The sequence below is a fragment of the Pelobates fuscus genome, chromosome 3 (assembly GCF_036172605.1).
Source record: "Pelobates fuscus isolate aPelFus1 chromosome 3, aPelFus1.pri, whole genome shotgun sequence".
Classification (NCBI taxonomy): domain Eukaryota; kingdom Metazoa; phylum Chordata; class Amphibia; order Anura; family Pelobatidae; genus Pelobates; species Pelobates fuscus.
The window spans coordinates 396395221-396413084 of NC_086319.1; the positions used below are offsets into that span (position 1 = coordinate 396395221).

Here is a 17864-nt window from a genome sequence, read left to right on the forward strand (position 1 = left end):
GAAAAGAAGACTCAGCTTCAACATTTCACCCACCCTTCTTCCCCTTGTTGTTCCAAAAGAAGGAGAAAGGAGGAAAAGAAGGAGAAAGGAAAAAAAAAAAAAAAAAGACCTGGTCATTTTCAATTGTGCCCCAAAATGGGCAGCAGGATTCCTTTAGAACTCCATATGTGCATTCCGATTTCTCCTTGGATCAACAAGCTGTGCTACAATACCCACTTTAGATACTAAAGTGGCATAGTTTCCAGCTTTGCCACAAGAACATCGAGGCCATCCTCAAATACATCTACTGAATTCCATAAAACACCTTCTTTAGGAAGAGAATTTAACATCTTTCTTCTAACTTGAAAGAGACCATAAATTGTCCTAAATATAAAGCTAGCAAAGAGTAAGTAACGTGGAGAATTCCACACCATGCACGATTCACCCCAGCATTTGCATGTTCCATTGTAATGTAATTAAACCGGTATGGCTTCACATGGCCACAAACACAGAAACTGGCTAGCTGGTGCAGTGCCTTTCTGTTTGGCTTTGCCTTCAATTACAGTGGTATTGTGCTGAAAAGAAAAGTACTTATTTTCATTCCTCTTTAGGCTGAATATTTAATTTGTCAGAATCGATCTAATTTTATGTCGGTGGGGGAAAAAAAACCTACCTTTGTTGGCTACTCTGTTGACGACCACGTCCACCTTTACAATGAGACCTTGTGGCGCAACGGTAGCGCGTCTGACTCCAGATCAGAAGGTTGCGTGTTCAAATCACGTCGGGGTCATGCTGCTTTTACTTTGGAGAAGAGTAAGCACAGATCTCTTGTCATACCAGAGTTGGATAAAAAGCAGGCTTAGCATATATAATCCATATATCCCGTACTTGCGTTATTTCATTATGTTGATGGTCAAAACGGGAAAAGTCCTGCTCATCTACAGTAGGTAGATTTGACATGCTGCAGGATTTCTGATTGTTTCAAATGAATCCTGTGGATTTTAAACTAGGAGTCGGGAACCAAAAATAGAGTCCCCCTGTTCCTTTAGCGTGTCATTTTATGGGTTCCTCCTTTTTTTTGCTTTACTCCCTTTTTGTCAAAACAGGTTAATGAATCGATTTCCTAGAGGCAGCATTTGAATGCTGAATACTGGAGGACAGCACTTTCCCTATGCTGGTGTTGAATTGTTATCTTTTGTTTACACCTGTTGGTGGTCATTTGACACGCTAGCAGATTTCACCTGAATGTAACATGAGGAACTTGCGCTTTAAACTCTTTCTGTGTGAGAATAAATAGAGGGGGATGTGTAATATTTTAGCATTGATCTAGTTTTCTTGTGTTTTTGCGGTCTTGTAGAGGTGAAGGCGTTCTAAATGACCTATGCCGCCAGCAGTGCTGCATGAGTGTGGAAAGATATTGTCGGGACTTGCAACCTTTTGACAAGAAAGAAAAGGAAATGATCAGAACGCTCCCAAATGGCGTGCGTGTTTTGAGTACGCAGCCACAGGGATTTTGCGCAGGTAGCGTGGCCGAGCGGTCTAAGGCGCTGGATTAAGGCTCCAGTCTCTTTGGGGGCGTGGGTTCGAATCCCACCGCTGCCATCAGGCTCTTTTTTTTCTTCCAGCCTTCTGTGGATGAATAAACGTATCACGCCGTTTAAATACCGCTTCCTTATTTGCCACAGCGTGCAACTTATGTGGACATGGAAATGCACTTGTTTCATACTCATTTGATCTTTGAAAATGGAACAGTAACACAGAAAGTTAGAAAAGTAATGCAGGATGAAAAGAAGACTCAGCTTCAACATTTCACCCACCCTTCTTCCCCTTGTTGTTCCAAAAGAAGGAGAAAGGAAAAAAAGAAAGACCTGAAGTCATTTTCAATTGTGCCCCAAATTGGGCAGCAGGATTCCTTTAGAACTCCATATGTGCATTCCGATTTCTCCTTGGATCAACAAGCTGTGCTACAATACCCACTTTAGATACTAAAGTGGCATAGTTTCCAGCTTTGCCACAAGAACATCGAGGCCATCCTCAAATACATCTACTGAATTCCATAAAACACCTTCTTTAGGAAGAGAATTTAACATCTTTCTTCTAACTTGAAAGAGACCATAAATTGTCCTAAATATAAAGCTAGCAAAGAGTAAGTAACGTGGAGAATTCCACACCATGCACGATTCACCCCAGCATTTGCATGTTCCATTGTAATGTAATTAAACCGGTATGGCTTCACATGGCCACAAACACAGAAACTGGCTAGCTGGTGCAGTGCCTTTCTGTTTGGCTTTGCCTTCAATTACAGTGGTATTGTGCTGAAAAGAAAAGTACTTATTTTCATTCCTCTTTAGGCTGAATATTTAATTTGTCAGAATCGATCTAATTTTATGTCGGTGGGGGAAAAAAAACCTACCTTTGTTGGCTACTCTGTTGACGACCACGTCCACCTTTACAATGAGACCTTGTGGCGCAACGGTAGCGCGTCTGACTCCAGATCAGAAGGTTGCGTGTTCAAATCACGTCGGGGTCATGCTGCTTTTACTTTGGAGAAGAGTAAGCACAGATCTCTTGTCATACCAGAGTTGGATAAAAAGCAGGCTTAGCATATATAATCCATATATCCCGTACTTGCGTTATTTCATTATGTTGATGGTCAAAACGGGAAAAGTCCTGCTCATCTACAGTAGGTAGATTTGACATGCTGCAGGATTCCTGATTGTTTCAAATGAATCCTGTGGATTTTAAACTAGGAGTCGGGAACCAAAAATAGAGTCCCCCTGTTCCTTTAGCGTGTCATTTTATGGGTTCCTCCTTTTTTTTGCTTTACTCCCTTTTTGTCAAAACAGGTTAATGAATCGATTTCCTAGAGGCAGCATTTGAATGCTGAATACTGGAGGACAGCACTTTCCCTATGCTGGTGTTGAATTGTTATCTTTTGTTTACACCTGTTGGTGGTCATTTGACACGCTAGCAGATTTCACCTGAATGTAACATGAGGAACTTGCGCTTTAAACTCTTTCTGTGTGAGAATAAATAGAGGGGGATGTGTAATATTTTAGCATTGATCTAGTTTTCTTGTGTTTTTGCGGTCTTGTAGAGGTGAAGGCGTTCTAAATGACCTATGCCGCCAGCAGTGCTGCATGAGTGTGGAAAGATATTGTCGGGACTTGCAACCTTTTGACAAGAAAGAAAAGGAAATGATCAGAACGCTCCCAAATGGCGTGCGTGTTTTGAGTACGCAGCCACAGGGATTTTGCGCAGGTAGCGTGGCCGAGCGGTCTAAGGCGCTGGATTAAGGCTCCAGTCTCTTTGGGGGCGTGGGTTCGAATCCCACCGCTGCCATCAGGCTCTTTTTTTTCTTCCAGCCTTCTGTGGATGAATAAACGTATCACGCCGTTTAAATACCGCTTCCTTATTTGCCACAGCGTGCAACTTATGTGGACATGGAAATGCACTTGTTTCATACTCATTTGATCTTTGAAAATGGAACAGTAACACAGAAAGTTAGAAAAGTAATGCAGGATGAAAAGAAGACTCAGCTTCAACATTTCACCCACCCTTCTTCCCCTTGTTGTTCCAAAAGAAGGAGAAAGGAAAAAAAGAAAGACCTGAAGTCATTTTCAATTGTGCCCCAAATTGGGCAGCAGGATTCCTTTAGAACTCCATATGTGCATTCCGATTTCTCCTTGGATCAACAAGCTGTGCTACAATACCCACTTTAGATACTAAAGTGGCATAGTTTCCAGCTTTGCCACAAGAACATCGAGGCCATCCTCAAATACATCTACTGAATTCCATAAAACACCTTCTTTAGGAAGAGAATTTAACATCTTTCTTCTAACTTGAAAGAGACCATAAATTGTCCTAAATATAAAGCTAGCAAAGAGTAAGTAACGTGGAGAATTCCACACCATGCACGATTCACCCCAGCATTTGCATGTTCCATTGTAATGTAATTAAACCGGTATGGCTTCACATGGCCACAAACACAGAAACTGGCTAGCTGGTGCAGTGCCTTTCTGTTTGGCTTTGCCTTCAATTACAGTGGTATTGTGCTGAAAAGAAAAGTACTTATTTTCATTCCTCTTTAGGCTGAATATTTAATTTGTCAGAATCGATCTAATTTTATGTCGGTGGGGGAAAAAAAACCTACCTTTGTTGGCTACTCTGTTGACGACCACGTCCACCTTTACAATGAGACCTTGTGGCGCAACGGTAGCGCGTCTGACTCCAGATCAGAAGGTTGCGTGTTCAAATCACGTCGGGGTCATGCTGCTTTTACTTTGGAGAAGAGTAAGCACAGATCTCTTGTCATACCAGAGTTGGATAAAAAGCAGGCTTAGCATATATAATCCATATATCCCGTACTTGCGTTATTTCATTATGTTGATGGTCAAAACGGGAAAAGTCCTGCTCATCTACAGTAGGTAGATTTGACATGCTGCAGGATTCCTGATTGTTTCAAATGAATCCTGTGGATTTTAAACTAGGAGTCGGGAACCAAAAATAGAGTCCCCCTGTTCCTTTAGCGTGTCATTTTATGGGTTCCTCCTTTTTTTTGCTTTACTCCCTTTTTGTCAAAACAGGTTAATGAATCGATTTCCTAGAGGCAGCATTTGAATGCTGAATACTGGAGGACAGCACTTTCCCTATGCTGGTGTTGAATTGTTATCTTTTGTTTACACCTGTTGGTGGTCATTTGACACGCTAGCAGATTTCACCTGAATGTAACATGAGGAACTTGCGCTTTAAACTCTTTCTGTGTGAGAATAAATAGAGGGGGATGTGTAATATTTTAGCATTGATCTAGTTTTCTTGTGTTTTTGCGGTCTTGTAGAGGTGAAGGCGTTCTAAATGACCTATGCCGCCAGCAGTGCTGCATGAGTGTGGAAAGATATTGTCGGGACTTGCAACCTTTTGACAAGAAAGAAAAGGAAATGATCAGAACGCTCCCAAATGGCGTGCGTGTTTTGAGTACGCAGCCACAGGGATTTTGCGCAGGTAGCGTGGCCGAGCGGTCTAAGGCGCTGGATTAAGGCTCCAGTCTCTTTGGGGGCGTGGGTTCGAATCCCACCGCTGCCATCAGGCTCTTTTTTTTCTTCCAGCCTTCTGTGGATGAATAAACGTATCACGCCGTTTAAATACCGCTTCCTTATTTGCCACAGCGTGCAACTTATGTGGACATGGAAATGCACTTGTTTCATACTCATTTGATCTTTGAAAATGGAACAGTAACACAGAAAGTTAGAAAAGTAATGCAGGATGAAAAGAAGACTCAGCTTCAACATTTCACCCACCCTTCTTCCCCTTGTTGTTCCAAAAGAAGGAGAAAGGAAAAAAAGAAAGACCTGAAGTCATTTTCAATTGTGCCCCAAATTGGGCAGCAGGATTCCTTTAGAACTCCATATGTGCATTCCGATTTCTCCTTGGATCAACAAGCTGTGTTACAATACCCACTTTAGATACTAAAGTGGCATAGTTTCCAGCTTTGCCACAAGAACATCGAGGCCATCCTCAAATACATCTACTGAATTCCATAAAACACCTTCTTTAGGAAGAGAATTTAACATCTTTCTTCTCACTTGAAAGAGGCCATAAATTGTCCTAAATATAAAGCTAGCAAAGAGTAAGTCACGTGGAGAATTCCACACCATGCACGATTCACCCCAGCATTTGCATGTTCCATTGTAATGTAATTAAACCGGTATGGCTTCACATGGCCACAAACACAGAAACTGGCTAGCTGGTGCAGTGCCTTTCTGTTTGGCTTTGCCTTCAATTACAGTGGTATTGTGCTGAAAAGAAAAGTACTTATTTTCATTCCTCTTTAGGCTGAATATTTAATTTGTCAGAATCGATCTAATTTTATGTCGGTTGGCTACTCTGTTGACGACCACGTCACCTTTACAATGAGACCTCGTGGCGCAACGGTAGCGCATCTGACTCCAGATCAGAAGGTTGCGTGTTCAAATCACGTCGGGGTCATGCTGCTTTAACTTTGGAGAAGAGTAAGCACAGATCTCTTGTCATACCAGAGTTGGATAAAAAGCAGGTTTAGCATATATAATCCATATATCCCGTACTTGTGTTATTTCATTATGTTGATGGTCAAAACGGGAAAAGTCCTGCTCATCTACAGTAGGTAGATTTGACATGCTGCAGGATTCCTGATTGTTTCAAATGAATCCTGTGGATTTTAAACTAGGAGTCGGGAACCAAAAATAGAGTCCCCCTGTTCCTTTAGCGTGTCATTTTATGGGTTCCTCCATTTTTTTGCTTTACTCCCTTTTTGTCAAAACAGGTTAATGAATCGATTTCCTAGAGGCAGCATTTGAATGCTGAATACTGGAGGACAGCACTTTCCCTATGCTGGTGTTGAATTGTTATCTTTTGTTTGCACCTGTTGGTGGTCATTTGACACGCTAGCAGATTTCACCTGAATGTAACATGAGGAACTTGCGCTTTAAACTCTTTCTGTGTGAGAATAAATAGAGGGGGATGTGTAATATTTTAGCATTGATCTAGTTTTCTTGTGTTTTTGCGGTCTTGTAGAGGTGAAGGCGTTCTAAATGACCTATGCCGCCAGCAGTGCTGCATGAGTGTGGAAAGATATTGTCGGGACTTGCAACCTTTTGACAAGAAAGAAAAGGAAATGATCAGAACGCTCCCAAATGGCGTGCGTGTTTTGAGTACGCAGCCACAAGGATTTTGCGCAGGTAGTGTGGCCGAGCGGTCTAAGGCGCTGGATTAAGGCTCCAGTCTCTTCGGGGGTGTGGGTTCGAATCCCACCGCTGCCATCAGGCTCTTTTTTTCTTCCAGCCTTCTGTGGATGAATAAACGTATCACGCCGTTTAAATACCGCTTCCTTATTTGCCACAGCGTGCAACTTATGTGGACATGGAAATGCACTTGTTTCATACTCATTTGATCTTTGAAAATGGAACAGTAACACAGAAAGTTAGAAAAGTAATGCAGGATGAAAAGAAGACTCAGCTTCAACATTTCACCCACCCTTCTTCCCCTTGTTGTTCCAAAAGAAGGAGAAAGGAGGAAAAGAAGGAGAAAGGAAAAAAAAAAAAAAAAAGACCTGGTCATTTTCAATTGTGCCCCAAAATGGGCAGCAGGATTCCTTTAGAACTCCATATGTGCATTCCGATTTCTCCTTGGATCAACAAGCTGTGCTACAATACCCACTTTAGATACTAAAGTGGCATAGTTTCCAGCTTTGCCACAAGAACATCGAGGCCATCCTCAAATACATCTACTGAATTCCATAAAACACCTTCTTTAGGAAGAGAATTTAACATCTTTCTTCTAACTTGAAAGAGACCATAAATTGTCCTAAATATAAAGCTAGCAAAGAGTAAGTAACGTGGAGAATTCCACACCATGCACGATTCACCCCAGCATTTGCATGTTCCATTGTAATGTAATTAAACCGGTATGGCTTCACATGGCCACAAACACAGAAACTGGCTAGCTGGTGCAGTGCCTTTCTGTTTGGCTTTGCCTTCAATTACAGTGGTATTGTGCTGAAAAGAAAAGTACTTATTTTCATTCCTCTTTAGGCTGAATATTTAATTTGTCAGAATCGATCTAATTTTATGTCGGTGGGGGAAAAAAAACCTACCTTTGTTGGCTACTCTGTTGACGACCACGTCCACCTTTACAATGAGACCTTGTGGCGCAACGGTAGCGCGTCTGACTCCAGATCAGAAGGTTGCGTGTTCAAATCACGTCGGGGTCATGCTGCTTTTACTTTGGAGAAGAGTAAGCACAGATCTCTTGTCATACCAGAGTTGGATAAAAAGCAGGCTTAGCATATATAATCCATATATCCCGTACTTGCGTTATTTCATTATGTTGATGGTCAAAACGGGAAAAGTCCTGCTCATCTACAGTAGGTAGATTTGACATGCTGCAGGATTTCTGATTGTTTCAAATGAATCCTGTGGATTTTAAACTAGGAGTCGGGAACCAAAAATAGAGTCCCCCTGTTCCTTTAGCGTGTCATTTTATGGGTTCCTCCTTTTTTTTGCTTTACTCCCTTTTTGTCAAAACAGGTTAATGAATCGATTTCCTAGAGGCAGCATTTGAATGCTGAATACTGGAGGACAGCACTTTCCCTATGCTGGTGTTGAATTGTTATCTTTTGTTTACACCTGTTGGTGGTCATTTGACACGCTAGCAGATTTCACCTGAATGTAACATGAGGAACTTGCGCTTTAAACTCTTTCTGTGTGAGAATAAATAGAGGGGGATGTGTAATATTTTAGCATTGATCTAGTTTTCTTGTGTTTTTGCGGTCTTGTAGAGGTGAAGGCGTTCTAAATGACCTATGCCGCCAGCAGTGCTGCATGAGTGTGGAAAGATATTGTCGGGACTTGCAACCTTTTGACAAGAAAGAAAAGGAAATGATCAGAACGCTCCCAAATGGCGTGCGTGTTTTGAGTACGCAGCCACAGGGATTTTGCGCAGGTAGCGTGGCCGAGCGGTCTAAGGCGCTGGATTAAGGCTCCAGTCTCTTTGGGGGCGTGGGTTCGAATCCCACCGCTGCCATCAGGCTCTTTTTTTTCTTCCAGCCTTCTGTGGATGAATAAACGTATCACGCCGTTTAAATACCGCTTCCTTATTTGCCACAGCGTGCAACTTATGTGGACATGGAAATGCACTTGTTTCATACTCATTTGATCTTTGAAAATGGAACAGTAACACAGAAAGTTAGAAAAGTAATGCAGGATGAAAAGAAGACTCAGCTTCAACATTTCACCCACCCTTCTTCCCCTTGTTGTTCCAAAAGAAGGAGAAAGGAAAAAAAGAAAGACCTGAAGTCATTTTCAATTGTGCCCCAAATTGGGCAGCAGGATTCCTTTAGAACTCCATATGTGCATTCCGATTTCTCCTTGGATCAACAAGCTGTGCTACAATACCCACTTTAGATACTAAAGTGGCATAGTTTCCAGCTTTGCCACAAGAACATCGAGGCCATCCTCAAATACATCTACTGAATTCCATAAAACACCTTCTTTAGGAAGAGAATTTAACATCTTTCTTCTAACTTGAAAGAGACCATAAATTGTCCTAAATATAAAGCTAGCAAAGAGTAAGTAACGTGGAGAATTCCACACCATGCACGATTCACCCCAGCATTTGCATGTTCCATTGTAATGTAATTAAACCGGTATGGCTTCACATGGCCACAAACACAGAAACTGGCTAGCTGGTGCAGTGCCTTTCTGTTTGGCTTTGCCTTCAATTACAGTGGTATTGTGCTGAAAAGAAAAGTACTTATTTTCATTCCTCTTTAGGCTGAATATTTAATTTGTCAGAATCGATCTAATTTTATGTCGGTGGGGGAAAAAAAACCTACCTTTGTTGGCTACTCTGTTGACGACCACGTCCACCTTTACAATGAGACCTTGTGGCGCAACGGTAGCGCGTCTGACTCCAGATCAGAAGGTTGCGTGTTCAAATCACGTCGGGGTCATGCTGCTTTTACTTTGGAGAAGAGTAAGCACAGATCTCTTGTCATACCAGAGTTGGATAAAAAGCAGGCTTAGCATATATAATCCATATATCCCGTACTTGCGTTATTTCATTATGTTGATGGTCAAAACGGGAAAAGTCCTGCTCATCTACAGTAGGTAGATTTGACATGCTGCAGGATTCCTGATTGTTTCAAATGAATCCTGTGGATTTTAAACTAGGAGTCGGGAACCAAAAATAGAGTCCCCCTGTTCCTTTAGCGTGTCATTTTATGGGTTCCTCCTTTTTTTTGCTTTACTCCCTTTTTGTCAAAACAGGTTAATGAATCGATTTCCTAGAGGCAGCATTTGAATGCTGAATACTGGAGGACAGCACTTTCCCTATGCTGGTGTTGAATTGTTATCTTTTGTTTACACCTGTTGGTGGTCATTTGACACGCTAGCAGATTTCACCTGAATGTAACATGAGGAACTTGCGCTTTAAACTCTTTCTGTGTGAGAATAAATAGAGGGGGATGTGTAATATTTTAGCATTGATCTAGTTTTCTTGTGTTTTTGCGGTCTTGTAGAGGTGAAGGCGTTCTAAATGACCTATGCCGCCAGCAGTGCTGCATGAGTGTGGAAAGATATTGTCGGGACTTGCAACCTTTTGACAAGAAAGAAAAGGAAATGATCAGAACGCTCCCAAATGGCGTGCGTGTTTTGAGTACGCAGCCACAGGGATTTTGCGCAGGTAGCGTGGCCGAGCGGTCTAAGGCGCTGGATTAAGGCTCCAGTCTCTTTGGGGGCGTGGGTTCGAATCCCACCGCTGCCATCAGGCTCTTTTTTTTCTTCCAGCCTTCTGTGGATGAATAAACGTATCACGCCGTTTAAATACCGCTTCCTTATTTGCCACAGCGTGCAACTTATGTGGACATGGAAATGCACTTGTTTCATACTCATTTGATCTTTGAAAATGGAACAGTAACACAGAAAGTTAGAAAAGTAATGCAGGATGAAAAGAAGACTCAGCTTCAACATTTCACCCACCCTTCTTCCCCTTGTTGTTCCAAAAGAAGGAGAAAGGAAAAAAAGAAAAAAAAAGACCTGAAGTCATTTTCAATTGTGCCCCAAAATGGGCAGCAGGATTCCTTTAGAACTCCATATGTGCATTCCGATTTCTCCTTGGATCAACAAGCTGTGTTACAATACCCACTTTAGATACTAAAGTGGCATAGTTTCCAGCTTTGCCACAAGAACATCGAGGCCATCCTCAAATACATCTACTGAATTCCATAAAACACCTTCTTTAGGAAGAGAATTTAACATCTTTCTTCTCACTTGAAAGAGGCCATAAATTGTCCTAAATATAAAGCTAGCAAAGAGTAAGTCACGTGGAGAATTCCACACCATGCACGATTCACCCCAGCATTTGCATGTTCCATTGTAATGTAATTAAACCGGTATGGCTTCACATGGCCACAAACACAGAAACTGGCTAGCTGGTGCAGTGCCTTTCTGTTTGGCTTTGCCTTCAATTACAGTGGTATTGTGCTGAAAAGAAAAGTACTTATTTTCATTCCTCTTTAGGCTGAATATTTAATTTGTCAGAATCGATCTAATTTTATGTCGGTGGGGGGAAAAAAAACCTACCTTTGTTGGCTACTCTGTTGACGACCACGTCCACCTTTACAGTGAGACCTCGTGGCGCAACGGTAGCGCGTCTGACTCCAGATCAGAAGGTTGCGTGTTCAAATCACGTCGGGATCATGCTGCTTTTGCTTTGGAGAAGAGTAAGCACAGATCTCTTGTCATACCAGAGTTGGATAAAAAGCAGGCTTAGCATATATAATCCATATATCCCATACTTGCGTTATTTCATTATGTTGATGGTCAAAACGGGAAAAGTCCTGCTCATCTACAGTAGGTAGATTTGGCATGCTGCAGGATTCTTGATTGTTTCAAATGAATCGTGTGGATTTTAAAATAGGAGTCGGGAAGCAAAAATAGAGTCCCCCTGTTCTTTTAGCGTGTAATTTTATGGGTTCCTCCTTTTTTTGCTTTACTCCCTTTTTGTCAAAACAGGTTAATGAATCGATTTCCTAGAGGCAGCATTTGAATGCTGAATACTGGAGGACAGCACTTTCCCTATGCTGGTGTTGAATTGTTATCTTTTGTTTGCACCTGTTGGTGGTCATTTGACACGCTAGCAGATTTCACCTGAATGTAACATGAGGAACTTGCGCTTTAACCCCTTAAGGACACATGACATGTTTGACATGTCATGATTCCCTTTTATTCCAGAAGTTTGGTCCTTAAGGGGTTAAACTCTTTCTGTGTGAGAATAAATAGAGGGGGATGTGTAATATTTTAGCATTGATCTAGTTTTCTTGTGTTTTTGCGGTCTTGTAGAGGTGAAGGCGTTCTAAATGACCTATGCCGCCAGCAGTGCTGCATGAGTGTGGAAAGATATTGTCGGGACTTGCAACCTTTTGACAAGAAAGAAAAGGAAATGATCAGAACGCTCCCAAATGGCGTGCGTGTTTTGAGTACGCAGCCACAAGGATTTTGCGCAGGTAGCGTGGCCGAGCGGTCTAAGGCGCTGGATTAAGGCTCCAGTCTCTTCGGGGGCGTGGGTTCGAATCCCACCGCTGCCATCAGGCTCTTTTTTTCTTCCAGCCTTCTCTGGATGAATAAATGTATCACGCCGTTTAAATACCGCTTCCTTATTTGCCACAGCGTGCAACTTATGTGGACATGGAAATGCACTTGTTTCATACTCATTTGATCTTTGAAAATGGAACAGTAACACAGAAAGTTAGAAAAGTAATGCAGGATGAAAAGAAGACTCAGCTTCAACATTTCACCCACCCTTCTTCCCCTTGTTGTTCCAAAAGAAGGAGAAAGGAAAAAAAGAAAGACCTGAAGTCATTTTCAATTGTGCCCCAAATTGGGCAGCAGGATTCCTTTAGAACTCCATATGTGCATTCCGATTTCTCCTTGGATCAACAAGCTGTGTTACAATACCCACTTTAGATACTAAAGTGGCATAGTTTCCAGCTTTGCCACAAGAACATCGAGGCCATCCTCAAATACATCTACTGAATTCCATAAAACACCTTCTTTAGGAAGAGAATTTAACATCTTTCTTCTCACTTGAAAGAGGCCATAAATTGTCCTAAATATAAAGCTAGCAAAGAGTAAGTCACATGGAGAATTCCACACCATGCACGATTCACCCCAGCATTTGCATGTTCCATTGTAATGTAATTAAACCGGTATGGCTTCACATGGCCACAAACACAGAAACTGGCTAGCTGGTGCGGTGCCTTTCTGTTTGGCTTTGCCTTCAATTACAGTGGTATTGTGCTGAAAAGAAAAGTACTTATTTTCATTCCTCTTTAGGCTGAATATTTAATTTGTCAGAATCGATCTAATTTTATGTCTGTGGGGGGAAAAAAACCTTCCTTTGTTGGCTACTCTGTTGACGACCACGTTCTCCTTTACAATGAGACCTCGTTGCGCAACGGTAGCGCGTCTGACTCCAGATCAGAAGGTTGCGTGTTCAAATCACGTCGGGGTCATGCTGCTTTTGCTTTGGAGAAGAGTAAGCACAGATCTCTTGTCATACCAGAGTTGGATAAAAAGCAGGCTTAGCATATATAATCCATATATCCCGTACTTGCGTTATTTCATTATGTTGATGGTCAAAACGGGAAAAGTCCTGCTCATCTACAGTAGGTAGATTTGACATGCTGCAGGATTCCTGATTGTTTCAAATGAATCCTGTGGATTTTAAACTAGGAGTCGGGAACCAAAAATAGAGTCCCCCTGTTCCTTTAGCGTGTCATTTTATGGGTTCCTCCTTTTTTTTGCTTTACTCCCTTTTTGTCAAAACAGGTTAATGAATCGATTTCCTAGAGGCAGCATTTGAATGCTGAATACTGGAGGACAGCACTTTCCCTATGCTGGTGTTGAATTGTTATCTTTTGTTTGCACCTGTTGGTGGTCATTTGACACGCTAGCAGATTTCACCTGAATGTAACATGAGGAACTTGCGCTTTAAACTCTTTCTGTGTGAGAATAAATAGAGGGGGATGTGTAATATTTTAGCATTGATCTAGTTTTCTTGTGTTTTTGCAGTCTTGTAGAGGTGAAGGCGTTCTAAATGACCTATGCCGCCAGCAGTGCTGCATGAGTGTGGAAAGATATTGTCGGGACTTGCAACCTTTTGACAAGAAAGAAAAGGAAATGATCAGAACGCTCCCAAATGGCGTGCGTGTTTTGAGTACGCAGCCACAGGGATTTTGCGCAGGTAGCGTGGCCGAGCGGTCTAAGGCGCTGGATTAAGGCTCCAGTCTCTTCGGGGGCGTGGGTTCGAATCCCACCGTTGCCATCAGGCTCTTTTTTTCTTCCAGCCTTCAGTGGATGAATAAACGTATCACGCCGTTTAAATACCGCTTCCTTATTTGCCACAGCGTGCAACTTATGTGGACATGGAAATGCACTTGTTTCATACTCATTTGATCTTTGAAAATGGAACAGTAACACAGAAAGTTAGAAAAGTAATGCAGGATGAAAAGAAGACTCAGCTTCAACATTTCACCCACCCTTCTTTCCCTTGTTGTTCCAAAAGAAGGAGAAAAAAAAAAAAAAAAAGACCTGAAGTCATTTTCAATTGTGCCCCAAAATGGGCAGCAGGATTCCTTTAGAACTCCATATGTGCATTCCGATTTCTCCTTGGATCAACAAGCTGTGTTACAATACCCACTTTAGATACTAAAGTGGCATAGTTTCCAGCTTTGCCACAAGAACATCGAGGCCATCCTCAAATACATCTACTGAATTCCATAAAACACCTTCTTTAGGAAGAGAATTTAACATCTTTCTTCTCACTTGAAAGAGGCCATAAATTGTCCTAAATATAAAGCTAGCAAAGAGTAAGTCACGTGGAGAATTCCACACCATGCACGATTCACCCCAGCATTTGCATGTTCCATTGTAATGTAATTAAACCGGTATGGCTTCACATGGCCACAAACACAGAAACTGGCTAGCTGGTGCGGTGCCTTTCTGTTTGGCTTTGCCTTCAATTACAGTGGTATTGTGCTGAAAAGAAAAGTACTTATTTTCATTCCTCTTTAGGCTGAATATTTAATTTGTCAGAATCGATCTAATTTTATGTCGGTGGGGGAAAAAAAACTACCTTTGTTGTCTACTCTGTTGACGACCACGTCCACTTTTACAATGAGACCTCGTGGCGCAACGGTAGCGTGTCTGACTCCAGATCAGAAGGTTGCGTGTTCAAATCACGTCGGGATCATGCTGCTTTTGCTTTGGAGAAGAGTAAGCACAGATCTCTTGTCATACCAGAGTTGGATAAAAAGCAGGCTTAGCATATATAATCCATATATCCCATACTTGCGTTATTTCATTATGTTGATGGTCAAAACGGGAAAAGTCCTGCTCATCTACAGTAGGTAGATTTGGCATGCTGCAGGATTCTTGATTGTTTCAAATGAATCGTGTGGATTTTAAACTAGGAGTCGGGAACCAAAAATAGAGTCCCCCTGTTCTTTTAGCGTGTCATTTTATGGGTTCCTCCTTTTTTTTGCTTTACTCCCTTTTTGTCAAAACAGGTTAATGAATCGATTTCCTAGAGGCAGCATTTGAATGCTGAATACTGGAGGACAGCACTTTCCCTATGCTGGTGTTGAATTGTTATCTTTTGTTTGCACCTGTTGGTGGTCATTTGACACGCTAGCAGATTTCACCTGAATGTAACATGAGGAACTTGCGCTTTAACCCCTTAAGGACACATGACATGTTTGACATGTCATGATTCCCTTTTATTCCAGAAGTTTGGTCCTTAAGGGGTTAAACTCTTTCTGTGTGAGAATAAATAGAGGGGGATGTTTAATATTTTAGCATTGATCTAGTTTTCTTGTGTTTTTGCGGTCTTGTAGAGGTGAAGGCGTTCTAAATGACCTATGCCGCCAGCAGTGCTGCATGAGTGTGGAAAGATATTGTCGGGACTTGCAACCTTTTGACAAGAAAGAAAAGGAAATGATCAGAACGCTCCCAAATGGCGTGCGTGTTTTGAGTACGCAGCCACAAGGATTTTGCGCAGGTAGCGTGGCCGAGCGGTCTAAGGCGCTGGATTAAGGCTCCAGTCTCTTCGGGGGCGTGGGTTCGAATCCCACCGCTGCCATCAGGCTCTTTTTTTCTTCCAGCCTTCTGTGGATGAATAAATGTATCACGCCGTTTAAATACCGCTTCCTTATTTGCCACAGCGTGCAACTTATGTGGACATGGAAATGCACTTGTTTCATACTCATTTGATCTTTGAAAATGGAACAGTAACACAGAAAGTTAGAAAAGTAATGCAGGATGAAAAGAAGACTCAGCTTCAACATTTCACCCACCCTTCTTCCCCTTGTTGTTCCAAAAGAAGGAGAAAGGAAAAAAAGAAAGACCTGAAGTCATTTTCAATTGTGCCCCAAATTGGGCAGCAGGATTCCTTTAGAACTCCATATGTGCATTCCGATTTCTCCTTGGATCAACAAGCTGTGTTACAATACCCACTTTAGATACTAAAGTGGCATAGTTTCCAGCTTTGCCACAAGAACATCGAGGCCATCCTCAAATACATCTACTGAATGCCATAAAACACCTTCTTTAGGAAGATAATTTAACATCTTTCTTCTCACTTGAAAGAGGCCATAAATTGTCCTAAATATGAAGCTAGCAAAGAGTAAGTCACATGGAGAATTCCACACCATGCACGATTCACCCCAGCATTTGCATGTTCCATTGTAATGTAATTAAACCGGTATGGCTTCACATGGCCACAAACACAGAAACTGGCTAGCTGGTGCGGTGCCTTTCTGTTTGGCTTTGCCTTCAATTACAGTGGTATTGTGCTGAAAAGAAAAGTACTTATTTTCATTCCTCTTTAGGCTAAATATTTAATTTGTCAGAATCGATCTAATTTTATGTCTGTGGGGGGAAAAAAACCTTCCTTTGTTGGCTACTCTGTTGACGACCACGTTCACCTTTACAATGAGACTTCGTGGCGCAACGGTAGCGCGTCTGACTCCAGATCAGATGGTTGCGTGTTCAAATCACGTCGGGGTCATGCTGCTTTTGCTTTGGAGAAGAGTAAGCACAGATCTCTTGTCATACCAGAGTTGGATAAAAAGCAGGCTTAGCATATATAATCCATATATCCCGTACTTGCGTTATTTCATTATGTTGATGGTCAAAACGGGAAAAGTCCTGCTCATCTACAGTAGGTAGATTTGACATGCTGCAGGATTCCTGATTTTTTCAAATGAATCCTGTGGATTTTAAACTAGGAGTCGGGAACCAAATATAGAGTCCCCCTGTTCCTTTAGCGTGTCATTTTATGGGTTCCTCCTTTTTTTTGCTTTACTCCCTTTTTGTCAAAACAGGTTAATGAATCGATTTCCTAGAGGCAGCATTTGAATGCTGAATACTGGAGGACAGCACTTTCCCTATGCTGGTGTTGAATTGTTATCTTTTGTTTGCACCTGTTGGTGGTCATTTGACATGCTAGCAGATTTCACCTGAATGTAACATGAGGAACTTGCGCTTTAACCCCTTAAGGACACATGACATGTTTGACATGTCATGATTCCCTTTTATTCCAGAAGTTTGGTCCTTAAGGGGTTAAACTCTTTCTGTGTGAGAATAAATAGAGGGGGATGTGTAATATTTTAGCATTGATCTAGTTTTCTTGTGTTTTTGCGGTCTTGTAGAGGTGAAGGCGTTCTAAATGACCTATGCCGCCAGCAGTGCTGCATGAGTGTGGAAAGATATTGTCGGGACTTGCAAACTTTTGACAAGAAAGAAAAGGAAATGATCAGAACGCTCCCAAATGGCGTGCGTGTTTTGAGTACGCAGCCACTAGGATTTTGCGCAGGTAGCGTGGCCGAGCGGTCTAAGGCGCTGGATTAAGTCTCCAGTCTCTTCGGGGGCGTGGGTTCGAATCCCACCGCTGCCATCAGGCTCTATTTTTCTTCCAGCCTTCTGTGGATGAATAAATGTATCACGCCGTTTAAATACCGCTTCCTTATTTGCCACAGCGTGCAACTTATGTGGACATGGAAATGCACTTGTTTCATACTCATTTGATCTTTGAAAATGGAACAGTAACACAGAAAGTTAGAAAAGTAATGCAGGATGAAAAGAAGACTCAGCTTCAACATTTCACCCACCCTTCTTCCCCTTGTTGTTCCAAAAGAAGGAGAAAGGAAAAAAAGAAAGACCTGAAGTCATTTTCAATTGTGCCCCAAATTGGGCAGCAGGATTCCTTTAGAACTCCGTATGTGCATTCCGATTTCTCCTTGGATCAACAAGCTGTGTTGCAATACCCACTTTAGATACTAAAGTGGCATA

General features: G+C 42.0%; 17 non-coding genes across 17 annotated transcripts; all 17 read left to right on the forward strand.

The window, feature by feature from the left end:
• Positions 1–697: 697 nt before the first annotated feature.
• TRNAW-CCA (transfer RNA tryptophan (anticodon CCA)) lies at positions 698–769 on the forward strand. The gene has a single exon. It is a non-coding gene; the product is annotated as a tRNA-Trp (tRNA).
• Positions 770–1499: 730 nt separating this feature from the next.
• On the forward strand, positions 1500–1581 carry TRNAL-AAG (transfer RNA leucine (anticodon AAG)). Its single transcript has one exon. It is a non-coding gene; the product is annotated as a tRNA-Leu (tRNA).
• An 856-nt stretch (positions 1582–2437) lies between these two features.
• On the forward strand, positions 2438–2509 carry TRNAW-CCA (transfer RNA tryptophan (anticodon CCA)). Its single transcript has one exon. It is a non-coding gene; the product is annotated as a tRNA-Trp (tRNA).
• Positions 2510–3239: 730 nt separating this feature from the next.
• TRNAL-AAG (transfer RNA leucine (anticodon AAG)) lies at positions 3240–3321 on the forward strand. Its single transcript has one exon. It is a non-coding gene; the product is annotated as a tRNA-Leu (tRNA).
• Positions 3322–4177: 856 nt separating this feature from the next.
• Positions 4178–4249, forward strand: TRNAW-CCA (transfer RNA tryptophan (anticodon CCA)). The gene has a single exon. It is a non-coding gene; the product is annotated as a tRNA-Trp (tRNA).
• A 730-nt stretch (positions 4250–4979) lies between these two features.
• On the forward strand, positions 4980–5061 carry TRNAL-AAG (transfer RNA leucine (anticodon AAG)). Its single transcript has one exon. It is a non-coding gene; the product is annotated as a tRNA-Leu (tRNA).
• An 831-nt stretch (positions 5062–5892) lies between these two features.
• On the forward strand, positions 5893–5964 carry TRNAW-CCA (transfer RNA tryptophan (anticodon CCA)). The gene has a single exon. It is a non-coding gene; the product is annotated as a tRNA-Trp (tRNA).
• Positions 5965–7654: 1690 nt separating this feature from the next.
• On the forward strand, positions 7655–7726 carry TRNAW-CCA (transfer RNA tryptophan (anticodon CCA)). The gene has a single exon. It is a non-coding gene; the product is annotated as a tRNA-Trp (tRNA).
• Positions 7727–8456: 730 nt separating this feature from the next.
• On the forward strand, positions 8457–8538 carry TRNAL-AAG (transfer RNA leucine (anticodon AAG)). Its single transcript has one exon. It is a non-coding gene; the product is annotated as a tRNA-Leu (tRNA).
• An 856-nt stretch (positions 8539–9394) lies between these two features.
• TRNAW-CCA (transfer RNA tryptophan (anticodon CCA)) lies at positions 9395–9466 on the forward strand. The gene has a single exon. It is a non-coding gene; the product is annotated as a tRNA-Trp (tRNA).
• Positions 9467–10196: 730 nt separating this feature from the next.
• TRNAL-AAG (transfer RNA leucine (anticodon AAG)) lies at positions 10197–10278 on the forward strand. The gene has a single exon. It is a non-coding gene; the product is annotated as a tRNA-Leu (tRNA).
• Positions 10279–11141: 863 nt separating this feature from the next.
• TRNAW-CCA (transfer RNA tryptophan (anticodon CCA)) lies at positions 11142–11213 on the forward strand. Its single transcript has one exon. It is a non-coding gene; the product is annotated as a tRNA-Trp (tRNA).
• An 805-nt stretch (positions 11214–12018) lies between these two features.
• Positions 12019–12100, forward strand: TRNAL-AAG (transfer RNA leucine (anticodon AAG)). Its single transcript has one exon. It is a non-coding gene; the product is annotated as a tRNA-Leu (tRNA).
• Positions 12101–12955: 855 nt separating this feature from the next.
• On the forward strand, positions 12956–13027 carry TRNAW-CCA (transfer RNA tryptophan (anticodon CCA)). Its single transcript has one exon. It is a non-coding gene; the product is annotated as a tRNA-Trp (tRNA).
• Positions 13028–13757: 730 nt separating this feature from the next.
• Positions 13758–13839, forward strand: TRNAL-AAG (transfer RNA leucine (anticodon AAG)). The gene has a single exon. It is a non-coding gene; the product is annotated as a tRNA-Leu (tRNA).
• A 1733-nt stretch (positions 13840–15572) lies between these two features.
• Positions 15573–15654, forward strand: TRNAL-AAG (transfer RNA leucine (anticodon AAG)). The gene has a single exon. It is a non-coding gene; the product is annotated as a tRNA-Leu (tRNA).
• Positions 15655–16509: 855 nt separating this feature from the next.
• On the forward strand, positions 16510–16581 carry TRNAW-CCA (transfer RNA tryptophan (anticodon CCA)). The gene has a single exon. It is a non-coding gene; the product is annotated as a tRNA-Trp (tRNA).
• The last annotated feature ends 1283 nt before the right edge of the window (positions 16582–17864 follow it).